Source organism: Coregonus clupeaformis, chromosome 24, assembly GCF_020615455.1.
Source record: "Coregonus clupeaformis isolate EN_2021a chromosome 24, ASM2061545v1, whole genome shotgun sequence".
NCBI lineage: Eukaryota > Metazoa > Chordata > Actinopteri > Salmoniformes > Salmonidae > Coregonus > Coregonus clupeaformis.
The window spans coordinates 54,925,053-54,937,988 of record NC_059215.1 but is presented as its reverse complement, the minus strand read 5'-3'; the positions used below and the strand labels follow the sequence as shown (position 1 = coordinate 54,937,988).

The window sequence follows — 12,936 nt, the reverse complement described above, 5'->3', positions numbered from 1 at the left end:
CTTGTCTATTATTTATTCATGCATTGTTATTTCTCTTTCTCAATAAAGTATCTATTCTATTCTATTCTATTTCATCATAAAATCCCTCGCCTCTCTCTCTATATTCAGACACCCCTTCCTTCCCTCCCTCCCTCTAGGTTGAATAATCATGTACCCCGGCCTTTCAATCACTCCTTGCCTGACCCTTCACTCTCTAAATCAAAGTAATGTATTCTGAACCCCACCCTGAAACATGTCTGCCTGATCCCCCACTTGACACCCACCAGTCAGTCAGTCAAGCTAGAATCTAAATCTAACAAGCGCGTGAGCGACACACATACACACAGTGCATTAGGAAAGTATTCAGACCCCTTGACTTTTTCCACATTTTGTTACGTTATAGCCTTATTCTAAAATTGATTAAATTGTTGTTTTTTCCCCTCATCAATCTACACACAATACCCCGTAATGGCAAAGTGAAAACAGGTTTTTAGATTATTTTGCCAATTTATTAAAAATAAAAAACAGAAATACCTTATTTACATAAGTGTTCAGACCTTTGCTATGAGACTCCAAATTGAGCTCATCCTGTTTACATTGATCATCGTTGAGATGTTTCTACAACTTGATTGGACTCCACCTGTGGTAAATTCAATTGATTGGACATGATTTGGAAAGGCACACACCTGTCTATATAAGGTCCCACATTTGACAGTGCATGTCAGAACAAAAACCAAGCCTTGAGGACGAAGGAATTGTCCGTAGAGCTCCGAGACAGGATTGTGTCGAGGAACAGATCTAGGGAAGGGTACCAAGAAATGTCTGCAGCATTGAAGGTCCCCAAGAACACGGTGGCTTCCATCATTCTTAAATGGAAGAAGTTTGGAACCACCAAGACTCTTCCTAGAGCTCGCCCGCTGGCCAAACTGAGCAATCGGGGGAGAAGGGCCTTGGTCAGGGAGGTGACCAAGAACCCGATGGTCACTCTGATAGAGCTCCAGAGTTCCTCTATGGAGATGGGAGAACCTTCCAGAAGGACAACCATCTCTGCAGTACTCCACCAATCAGGCCTTTATGGTAGAGTGGCCAGACAAAAGCCACTCCTCAGTAAAAGGCACATGACAGCCCACTTGGAGATTGCCAAAAGGCACCTAAAGGACTCTCAGACGATGAGAAACAAGATTCTATGGTCTGATGAAACCAAGATTGAACTCTTTGGCCTGAATGCCAAGCATCAAGTCTGTAGGAAACCTGGCACCATCCCTACGGTGAAGCATGGTGGTGGCAGCATCATGCTGTGGGGATGTTTTTTCAGCGGCAGGCACAGGGAGACAAGTCAGGATCGAGGGAAATATTAACGGAGCAAAGTACAGAGAGATCCTTGATGAAAACCTGCTCCAGAGCGCTCAGGACCTCAGACTAGGGCGAAGGTTCACCTTCAAACATTTCAACGACCCTAAGCACACAGCCAAGACAACGCAGGAGTGGCTTCGGGACAGGTCTCTGAATGTCCTTGAGTGGCCCAGCCAGAGCCCAGACTTGAACCCTATCAAACATCTCTGGAGAGACCTGAAAATAGCTGTGCAGCAATGCTCCCCATTCAACCTGACAAAGCTTGAGAAGATCTGCAGAGAAGAATGGGACAAACACCCCAAATACAGGTGTGCCAAGCTTGTAGTGTCATACCCAAGAAGACTTGAGGCTGTAATCGCTGCCTAAGGTGCTTCAACAAAGTACTGAGTACAGGGTCTGAATACTGATGTAAATGTGATATTTTCGGGGGGGAATTGTTGATACATTTGTAAAGAATTCTAAAAACCTGTTTTTTGCTTTGTCATTGTGGGGTATTGTTTGTAGATTGATGAGGGGGGGAAACAATTTAATAAATTTTAGAATAAGGCTGTAACGTGACCAAATGTGGAAAAAGTCAAGGGGTCTGAAAACTTTCCGAATGCACTGTAGTGCACTACTTTTGAATAGATCCCTATGTGCCCTGGTCAAATAATAGTGCACTACATAGAGAATAGGGTGCCATTTCAGACGCAGACTTTATTTACACGTTACCTTAAGATCTCTTTCCATGTGTTAACCCATGTTTTACCTTTGTTCTGCCTGTAATGTCATATTCCCTGGAAAACAGCAGCTAGACTTTCAAACTCGTTTAAAGGCTTAGTAAATGAGGCACCCAGTGTGTGTGTGTGTGTGTGTGTGTGTGTGTGTGTGTGTGTGTGTGTGTGTGTGTGTGTGTGTGTGTGTGTGTGTCTTTAAATTATAATGGCGCATTCACACAGGATGCTCTAGTGTGTAGTCGAGCGTGTGTGGTATATAGTCATTCTGCTCTAGTGAGTATATGGTGTGAGTAGTGGCTTGCTCTAGTCTAGCGTGTGAATGATCTGAGTAGTGGCTTGCTCTAGTCTAGCGTGTGAATGATGTGAGTAGTGGCTTGCTCTAGTCTAGCGTGTGAATGATGTGAGTAGTGGCTTGCTCTAGTCTAGCGTGTGAATGGTGTGAGTAGTCGCTTGCTCTAGTCTAGCGTGTGAATGATGTGAGTAGTGGCTTGCTCTAGTCTAGCGTGTGAATGGTGTGAATAGTGGCTTGCTCTAGTCTAGCGTGTGTATGGTGTGTAAACATTTTGCTCTACTGTGTGTATGTGGGGAGCTGCAGTGACTGGCATTGAGGGCCTGAGGCAAAATAACAGGTGGCTTTGGAGCATCTAACTAGCGTAATACTGTGGAGCATCTAGCTAGCGTAAAACTGTGGAGCATCTTGCTAGCGCAAAACTGTGGAGCATCTAGCTAGCGTAAAACTGTGGAGCATCTTGCTAGTGTAAAACTGTGGAGCATCTAGCTAGCGTAAAACTGTGTAGCATTTAGCTAGCGTAAAACTGTGGAGCATCTTGCTAGTGTAAAACTGTGGATCATCTAGCTAGCGTAAAACTGTGGAGCATCTTGCTTGTGTAAAACTGTAGAGCATCTAGCTATTTGTAACACTGCAGAGTGTCTCGCTAGTGTCAGGCTATAAATTAAAGACACACACACTGGGTGCCTCATTTACTAAGCCTTTAAACAGGTCTAGCATACACTGCTCTTCACTAGCTAGTATAAATAACACTTCTCCTGGCTGGCAGATTGAGAGCACACAGCCCACCTTCCTAAACACAATGACATCTCTTCAGTTTAACACACACACACAAACACACACACATACCGTACCATGAATAAGGCCAACACCATTGTCATTACATAAAACGTAATAGTGCACAGAAATAAATAAATATGTAAACATGAAAATAAACCCTGCAAATGATGCAACCCTGCCCCCGCATTTCTGGTTCACTAACACATTGATCTATATGTCATATACAGTGAGGGAAAAATCCCCCGCTGATTTTGTACGTTTGCCCACTGAAAAAGACATGATCAGCCTATAATTTTAATGGTAGGTTTATTTGAACAGTGAGAGACAGAATAACAACAAAAAAATTCATAAAAACGCATGTCAAAAATGTTATAAATTGATTTGCATTTTAATGAGGGAAATAAGTATTTGACCCCTCTGCAAAACATGACTTAGTACTTGGTGGCAAAACCCTTGTTGGCAATCACAGAGGTCAGACGTTTCTTGTAGTTGGCCACCAGGTTTGCACACTCAGGAGGGATTTTGTCCCACTCCTCTTTGCAGATCTTCTCCAAGTCATTAAGGTTTCGAGGCTGACGTTTGGCAACTCGAACCTTCAGCTCCCTCCACAGATTTTCTATGGGATTAAGGTCTGGAGACTGGCTAGGCCACTCCAGGACCTTAGTGTGCTTCTTCTTGAGCCACTCCTTTGTTGCCTTGGCCGTGTGTTTTGGGTCATTGTCATGCTGGAATACCCATCCACGACCCATTTTCAATGCCCTGGCTGAGGGAAGGAGGTTCTCACCCAATATTTGACGGTACATGGTCCCGTCCATCGTCCCTTTGATGCGGTGAAGTTGTCCTGTCCCCTTAGCAGAAAAACACCCCCAAAGCATAATGTTTCCACCTCCATGTTTGGAAAGCTGCACCATCGAGAGCATCCTGACTGGTTGCATCACCGCCTGGTATGGCAACTGCTTGGCCTCTGACCGCAAGGCACTACAGAGGGTAGTGCGTACGGCCCAGTACATCACTGGGGCAAAGCTCCCTGCCATTCAGGACCTCTATACCAGGCGGTGTCAGAGGAAGGCCCTCAAAATTGTCAAAGACTCCAGCCACCCTAGTCATAGACTGTTCTCTCTGCTACCGCACGGCAAGCGGTACCGGAGTGCCAAGTCTAGGTCCAAAAGACTTCTCAACAGCTTCTACCCCCAAGCCATAAGACTCCTGAACAGCTAATCATGGCTACCCGGACTATTTGCACTGCCCCCCACCCCATCCTTTTTACGCTGCTGCTACTCTGTTAAGTATTTATGCATAGTCACTTTAACTCTACCCACATGTACATATTACCTCAACTACCTCAACTAGCCGGTGCCCCCGCACATTGACTCTGCAACGGTACCCCCCTGTATATATAGCCTCCCTACTGTCACTTTATTTTACTGTATATATAGCCTCCCTACTGTCACTTTATTTTACTTCTGCTCTTTTTTTCTCAACACTTTTTTTGTTGTTGTTTTATTCTTACTTTTTTTGTTTAAAATAAATGCACTGTTGGTTAAGGGCTGTAAGTAAGCATTTCACTGTAACGTCTGCACCTGTTGTATTCGGCACGTGACCAATAAAATTTGATTTGATTTGATGTTTGACGGTGGGGATGGTGTTCTTGGGGTCATAGGCAGCATTCCTCCTTCTCCAAACACAGCGAGTTGAGTTGATGCCAAAGACCTCGATTTTGGTCTCATCTGACCACAACCCTTTCACCCAGTTCTTCTCTGAATCATTCAGATGTTCATTGGCAAACTTCAGACGGCCCTGTATATGTGCTTTCTTGAGCAGGGGGACCTTGCGGGCGCTGCAGGATTTCAGTCCTTCACGGCGTAGTGTGTTACCAATTGTTTTCTTGGTGACTATGGTCCCAGCTGCCTTGAGATCATTGACAAGATCCTCCTGTGTAGTTCTGGGCTGATTTGTCACCGTTATCATGATCATTGCAACTCCACAAGGTGAGATCTTGCATGGAGCCCCAGGCCGAGGGAGATTTACAGTTATTTTGTGTTTCTTCCATTTGCGAATAATCGCACCAACTGTTGTCACCTTCTCACCAAGCTGCTTGGCGATGGTCTTGTAGCCCATTCCAGCCTTGTGTAGGTCTACAATCTTGTCCCTGACATCCTTGGAGAGCTCTTTGGTCTTGGCCATGGTGGAGAGTTTGGAACCTGATTGATTGATTGCTTCTGTGGACAGGTGTCTTTTATACAGGTAACAAGCTGAGATTAGGAGCACTCCCTTTAAGAGTGTGCTCCTACTCTCAGCTCATTACCTGTATAAAAGACACCTGGGAGCCAGAAATCTTTCTGATTGAGAGGGGGTCAAATACTTATTTCCCTCATTAAAATGCAAATCAATTTATAACATTTTTGACATGGATTTTTTTGTTGTTATTCTGTCTCTCACTGTTCAAATAAACCTACCATTAAAATTATAGTCTGATCATTTCTTTGTCAGTGGGCAAACGTACAAAATCAGCAGGGGATCAAATACTTTTTTCCCTCACTGTGCATATCATCTTGTTTTGTTTTCATCCCTTTATCCTCTTTTCTGTCCTTGTCCCCTTTCTCTCTCCTTCTTCTGTTGATCCTTCCTTCTCTTTCTTTTCTCTCTGTCTCCTCAGACAATTTCTCTACCAGCAGATATATCACAGGATCGTGAGTGCATTGCTTTTCAAATGGGAGCCCACCCTCCCTCTCGCTCTATCTCCATCCCCACCTCTCTCTTACCGCTCTTTTTCTCTGTCTCTCTCCCTCTACCCCTCTCTATTGATCTCCCTCTCTCTCTCCCCCTCCCTCTCTCTCTCCCCACTCCCTCTCTAATCCTACCCTCCCTCTCTGGCTCTAGGAGCAGCAGGTCTAGGACATTCAAAGTCAGGGTCGAGACCCCTAGTGGGGTCGAGTGGGTACTGCACTGGGGTCACCAATAAAATAACAATGAGTACAGATTGCATGGGACAGTATACATACGTTTTGAAGAAAGATCATTTGAAAAATAAAATTTTATTGAGTAAATGAATATATATATATATATTAATGATAAGAGATGAAAATGCAATGATTTGAAAGTTATTTGTTGATGTGAAATGTACCTATTTTAAGTGTATGTTGTTAGATTTGGGGTGGAGTGGGGTCGCGAGAAATTCTTAGGGAAAAGAATGGGGTCCCCAGAAATTCTGGCAGAAAAAAATGGGGTCCCTGTTGAAAATACCACTGGTCTAGGAGGAGTGTTAAACTGCAGGAAGTAGCGATATACTCATTAAACAGTGTGATAGCTGCAGGAGCAGAGGAGCAGTCTCCTGGGCATTCCGCCTCAGAGCAAACACAAGCACAGGCGCGGAGAGACACACGCACACACACCCTTCATCTCTCCCTGGCTAGATCTTGATCCATTGAGAGTGTGTGCTGTGCTGTATGTTTATGGATGTTGTACAGTAACAAGTCATTGTCAGCCTTCGAGCCGCGTCCCTAGTCCAATCTTTATCTCATCTGGGACAGCCTGGGGGTTACTGAGGCATGGAGTGAGGGAGGAGAGAGAGGCGGGTGGGGAGAAAGAGGGGAAAGAGGGAGGAGAGAGGCATGGAGCGAGGGAGGGAGCGAGGGAGGGAGGGAGGGAGGGAGGGAGGGAGGGAGGGAGGGAGGGAGGGAGGGAGGGAGGGAGGGGAGAGGCATGGAGCGAGGGAGGAGGGAGGGAGGAGAGAGGCATGGAGCGAGGGAGGAGGGAGGAGGGAGGAGGGAGGGAGAATAAATTGGGGTCAATCCAGGAATTGTGTACAGATCCTTGCAACATGGGGCTGTGCATTATCATGCTGAAACATGAGGTTATGGTGCCGGAAGAATGACACAACAATGGGCCTCAGGATCTCGTCACGGTATCTCTGTGCATTTAAATGGCCATCAATAAAATACAGTTGTGTTCGTTGTCCGTAGTTTATGCCTGCCCATACCATAACCCCACCGCCACCATGGGGCACTCTGTTCACAACGTTGACATCAGCAAACCGCTCGCTCACACAACGCCATATGACGTTGGAGGCAGCTTATGGTAGAGAAATTAACATTAAATTCCCTGGCAACAGCTCTGGTGGACATTCCTGCAGTCAGCATACCAATTGCACACACCCTCAAAACTTGTAGCATCTGTGGCATTGTGTTGTGTGACAAAACTACACATTTTAGAGTGGCCTTTTATTGTCCCCAGCACAAGGTACAGCTGTGTAATGATCATGCTGTTTAATCAGCATCTTGATATGCCACACCTGTCAGGTGGATGAATTATCTTGGCAAAGGAGAAATGCTCACTAACAGGGATGTAAACAAATCAGTGGACAAAATTTGAGAGAAATCAGCTTTTTGTGCGTATGGAACATTTCTGGGATCTTTTATTTCAGCTCATGTTGCATTTATATTTTTGTTCAGTGTAGTATGGTCTGCCTGTTCTGTGTTCTGTGTTCTAGAAACAGAATAGAATGTTTTACATTCTAGAATACCAGAACACTCCAAAATTGAAATCCTCTCATTTGCCTAATGGATTAATGTAGATGTGAGAGCTCGTTGCCATGTTTGGCACGTTGCCAGGTGTTTGCATCCATTCACAGGCTGCCTGCCTGGCTGTCACACCCATTTTTTCCTTTTCAACGTCTCTTTCTCTTCTCTCCTGTTGATAACATCTCTCTATTTTTCTCGTTCTACATCCTTCTTTCTTTAATTCTCTCTCTTCTTTCCTCTACCACTTCACTGTCTCTCCCTCCCACCTGTTTCCTCTCGCTCTCCTTCTCCCGCCTCCATCTCTGTCCCATCAGACAGGACTGTAGTTAAGGTAGCTAGAGGGAGGAACACAGGAGCACCACAGAGGAGCACCGCCCCAGATAAATGCGTCCGAGAGAGAGAGAGAGAGAGAGAGAGAGAGAGAGAGAGAGAGAGAGAGAGAGAGAGAGAGAGAGAGAGAGAGACTGCAGTAGGATAGCCAAGACAGGAGAGCCTGTGTTCACAACGTTGAGTGCTGATCAATCAGGTCCTCCCTGTCCATATGATCTTATTTAGTATGATCTAAAGGACAAAACTGATCCTAGATCAAGAGAACTCTCTCTCCCTCAGATTAGGCCTCCATCCTTCAGACCACTAGCCTGAACCCAGATCTGTTTGTACTGTACAGCCAACTCCCATATGAACACAAACAGACCTGGAACCAGGAGGCTACCAGACCTGTGAAAATATAATTACAGCACAGTGCAATCAGAGCCATACTTAACAACATTAAACCAGTGAGTTAGAGGAGAAGGTGGAGGAGGGGAGTACAACAGGGAGAATAGTGGAAAATACTGTATAAAGTAGCAAGGTAGAAAGAGAGATAAGCCAAAAACAAGTGGAGTTAACTGGAAGATTGGTCAAAATGATAAAGGTATGCACTGTCAAAAGGGCAGCACATACGTGAACAGAACTGTGTTAAAATGCCTCATAGCAATAACAATATATCATATTTTGTAAAAATACATGTATTTTTTTGTGGTGGGGGGAAACTTTCTAAGTGAGCAAAATAACCCCAAACTCAATTTAAATGTTGTTGTTTTTTAAATGTGTCAACACTTATTTCAAACTTGTATCATCACACATAATCATAAAATGTAAAGTAAATCTCTATTTATGCAGATTAGCGAAACACCAGCCGATAATATAATTTCCTCCAACAGGGCTCCACAACAGCACAGCATTGCATTCAATATTAATACCAACCAGTCAGACCCTGTTGCATGCTACACACTGTCTGACTGTGTACCCAGCAAAACGTACTAAAGACATGCAATCATAATTCTTTCTCTATGTAACATCCATTCAAACTATTCAACATATTGACTGCTTCAATATACTGTCATTTTCACAATTACAAATCCTAATTTTCAAATTAATTAAACGTAAACTATGAAGGTGATACCATGGTACAAAACCTACAACCACTTCTAGCACAACATTGAGAGAAATGACAATAAATTTAACAATTTAAACAATAATCTCAACAGATATCTTGAAATATAAATACCTTGACAGTTTTATCCAATGACATCACCACTAATATTCTTCTCCACTTACTACAAAAACATTCACAACAACACATGAAATTACTTTTCTAGAAATCTAACTCAAATCCATTTTACCACAGCCACCACAGGCAGGCTAGGAAGGCTACTTTATTGTGATGCTGTGAGTGGAACTGCAGATGTGACCAAGGTGTGGTGGCTATAATCACCCAGCCAGCATTCTAATTAATCTCTCTCTCTCTCAGGGTTTCTCTCTCAATTCAATTTCAGGGCTCTATTGACATGGGAAATGTATGTCAACATTGCCAAAGCAAGTGAAGTAGATAGTAAACAAAAGTGAAATAACCAATCAATATAAACAGTAAACATCTCTCTCTCTCTCTCTCTCTCTCTCTCTCTCTCTCTCAAACATCTCTCTCTCTCTCTCTCTCTCTCTCTCTCTCTCTCTCTCTCTCTCTCTCTCTCTCTCTCTCTCTCTCTCTCTCTCTCTCTCTCTCTCTCTCTCTCTCTCTCTCTCTCTCTCTCTCTCTCTCTCTCTCTCTCTCTCTCTCTCTCTCTCTCTCTCTCTCTCTCTCTCTCTCTCTCTCTCTCTCTCTCTCTCTCTCTCTCTCTCACCTCCACAGGTTTAAAAGATGGCCTCAGGGAAGTTGATTCTCCTTTTCATCTGTTCTCCTTGTTTTCTTCCTCTCTCTCTCTCTATCAAATTGATTGTGCCCTCTCCTCTCCTCTCCTCTCTCTGTGCTGATGCTGCAGTGATACAAAAACACACCCTCTCTCCCTCCCTCCCTCGCTCTCATTGGCTGCCTGCTAGAGGTGACATCACCCTTCTTCTGCTCTGCCTCTCCCCTCATCCCTCCCCCCTCCCTTCCCTCTTCCCCTCCCTCCCTCCCTTCCCCCCCCCCCCATCCCCCATCCTCCTCCACTCCCTCTTCCCCTCCCTCACTCTCTCGGTGGATTCTGACCATTCCTTTATTGTCTTCTTCCTTCCATCCCTTCCTCCCTTTCCCCCCATCCTCCTCCCCTCCCTCTTCTCCTCTGCTGGCCGTATTCAGTCTCTCTAGCTGGATTAGTTTTGCCAGGTTTCAGCAGCCAGCCAGTCTGCTCTACTGCCAGATAGCAGCTCTCTCTCCTCTTCCTACATGCAGCCATGCAGATCACCTCTAGCAGGCATAACAATACACTTATTAGCATAGTAGTATAGCCTGTGCCCCAACGCTGTGCTCTACATCTCACTCTCTCTGCTCTCTGGCTGCATCCCAAATGGCACCCTATTTCCTATATAGTGCACTATTTTTGACCAGAGCAAATGGCTCTGGTCAAAAGTAGTCCACTAAATAGGGAATAGGGTACGTCTCTCTGTCTCTCCTTCACCATGCTCTGTCTACTAGCCCTATACAGGTGCTTTAATGGGTTGGCCAAATTACCCTTTATATTAATAACGTCTACCATGGTCGACTAAGCGCATCTCTCTCTAACAATTAACAGATTCTGGCTTCTGTAACTACTAAGACATCTATTGCAGACACACACACATACACACACACACACACACATGCACGCACACACATACACAGACACACACACTATCTAGTGTTGCGAATTTACTGTCGTCTGTGATCTGTGACTGGGAGGGGTGCCTGAGGGGCGGAGCCGGGAGATGCTGAGACATGCTGATTGGGGGATAATTAAGAAGTGTCTCAGTAATCTGTAGGAAGCCTCTCTGTGTTGTGACATGATAACAGACAGGCAGTGGGGTGATAACAGGGATACAACACCAGGGAAATATGATACTCAGTGTCTTGGGGTGGTCACTGACCCTAAAAAGCGAGCGAGTTGGCTGTATGCTCTGATAAGGGTCTTTGTGACCAAAAGCTTGGCACTGAAATCTGCATTGATCTAAGTGGGACTCATTTCTATAGTTAATCTTTCTGCACCCGTCAGGTGATAACAGTGAGACAACATCGGGGGAATGAAGACTTTGACTATGATACTCACCGTCTGTCCTGGGATGGCCTGGGTCTAGACTGACTGAGGGCTGAACAGAACTGGCTTTTCCACTGATCCTAAAACTGAATAGAGAGATAGAAAGAGCTGGAGGAAGAGAAGTGGGTTGGTCAGGATTGATCAGGACTGTACACACTACTGTATTTTCTACAGATCATCGTGCTTATCTTTTCTGATGTTGTTGTGACTTTTGGCTGCACCTCACATTGGCGGAAGCATCGTCTACTCCCCTACTTGTTTTCATCGATCCAAAAAACTGTCAAGAGAGAGATAAAGAAGAGAGGAGAGAGAGAGAAAGTAGAAAGAGAGAGAGAGAGAGTAAAAGAGAGGTGGGGGTGAGGGGGAGACAGAAAGAGATAGACGGAGAGAAAGAGAGAGAATGAGATAGAGAGAGAAAGAGAGCAAGAGAGAACGAGAGAGACATAGAGAGACAGAGAGAGATAATGCCATTAGAGAGCATTAGATCCATATAACCACACAAGTTCAAACTTGAGGATGACTGGCATTATAGCAGTGTTATCCCAGTCCCATTGAGCTCCATGTCTTTCCACTTTGCCACTGGTGCCAGTCCATCTGCTAATGTACCCAGTCCCACAGAAAGTGGCTGACAAAGGAGGAAGCAGACAACAGAGACAGCAGAGGAACCATGGGCCTGTTGGCAGAGATGATTGATTACACTAAGACCAGATGAGGTACAACCGATATAGCATCAGTTTCGTCTTTGAAATTAGAATGAATAAGATCAGCCCTCCAACTCTGAGACGCTTTTGTGAATACAGGTCTCTGAGGCTACAGATAATAACTTGGACTAGGGCTGAGGTTGAAACCAGTGTTATCAAAATAGGTTTTTAACCTCAAGGATCTTTTCTGGTCAAAATCACCAGTGTTTGAGAGATACAGTAGCATTTCAAGAAGGGGTGGGTTGGGGATAAGGTTTGGGATGGGATTAGGGTTGGCACTGGGGATACTGAAGGTGACTGAGTAGCTCTGATCAGCACCAATGTGAAACTCCAGTGAGCAGCAGTGCAGCAGGAGATCATTGAAGTCCATTCACAACCACAGTCATTTCATTTGAACAGTCTCTGTTAAGAACCTGTTGTAAAAATACACTAGTATTTCATAATGTAACATTAGTCATGTTTAGAGAGGAAGCCCAGTGGATCATTCAGAGTGGGGAGATGTAGGAAGTCAAGCTCAGACAGATCAATATGGATAAATTCTCTCGTCTCTCTTTTAGCTCGGCTTGACTTATACACAGAGTACTTCTCTCCTTCATACTGGATCAATAGTATATGGACCTACATGTAACCAGGAAAGACTCTTGACGTCCATTTACAGCACAACTTAACCAATAGAAGAGTAAGACAGCTAATAAACCAATCACCAGGAGGAATACATTTTCCTTTATCAAGCTGCAGCCTACTTTCACTTTTGTTATTTTATTTACATAGTCTCTCACTCTACCTGTCAATCAATGTCTCACAATCTCTCATACTCTCTGCCAAGGTACATTTATTCTGTCTTAATCCACATATTTACATTTACATTTACGTCATTTAGCAGACGCTCTTATCCAGAGCATCTTTACTTGTCCTCATAAACCCTTCTCTCCTCCTTCATTTTCCACCCTCTCTTTTTCTCAGTTTACAGCAAGGGTGAGTCAGCTGGCAGAAGAAGGGATATGTGGATGGAATGAAATATGAGAAGGGAGGAGCGTAGGGAGAGAGGGAGAGAAGGAAAGAGGGAGA

The 12,936-nt window shown here is 44.5% G+C and overlaps 1 protein-coding gene across 5 annotated transcripts in view; it reads right to left on the bottom strand.

Annotated features, from left to right (window-relative positions):
* l1cama (L1 cell adhesion molecule, paralog a) overlaps positions 1–9,912 on the bottom strand; it is a 127,617-nt gene extending 117,705 nt beyond the window's left edge. For 4 of the 5 annotated variants that reach the window (XM_041845503.2, XM_041845506.2, XM_041845505.2 and 1 more), the window contains exon 1: positions 9,800–9,912. The gene's annotated coding sequence lies outside the window, so the exon portion shown is untranslated. Of the gene's footprint in view, positions 1–9,186; positions 9,328–9,799 lie in introns of those variants that run through there. The other variant, XM_041845504.2, reaches the window with a different exon arrangement.
* Positions 9,913–12,936: the final 3,024 nt, after the last annotated feature.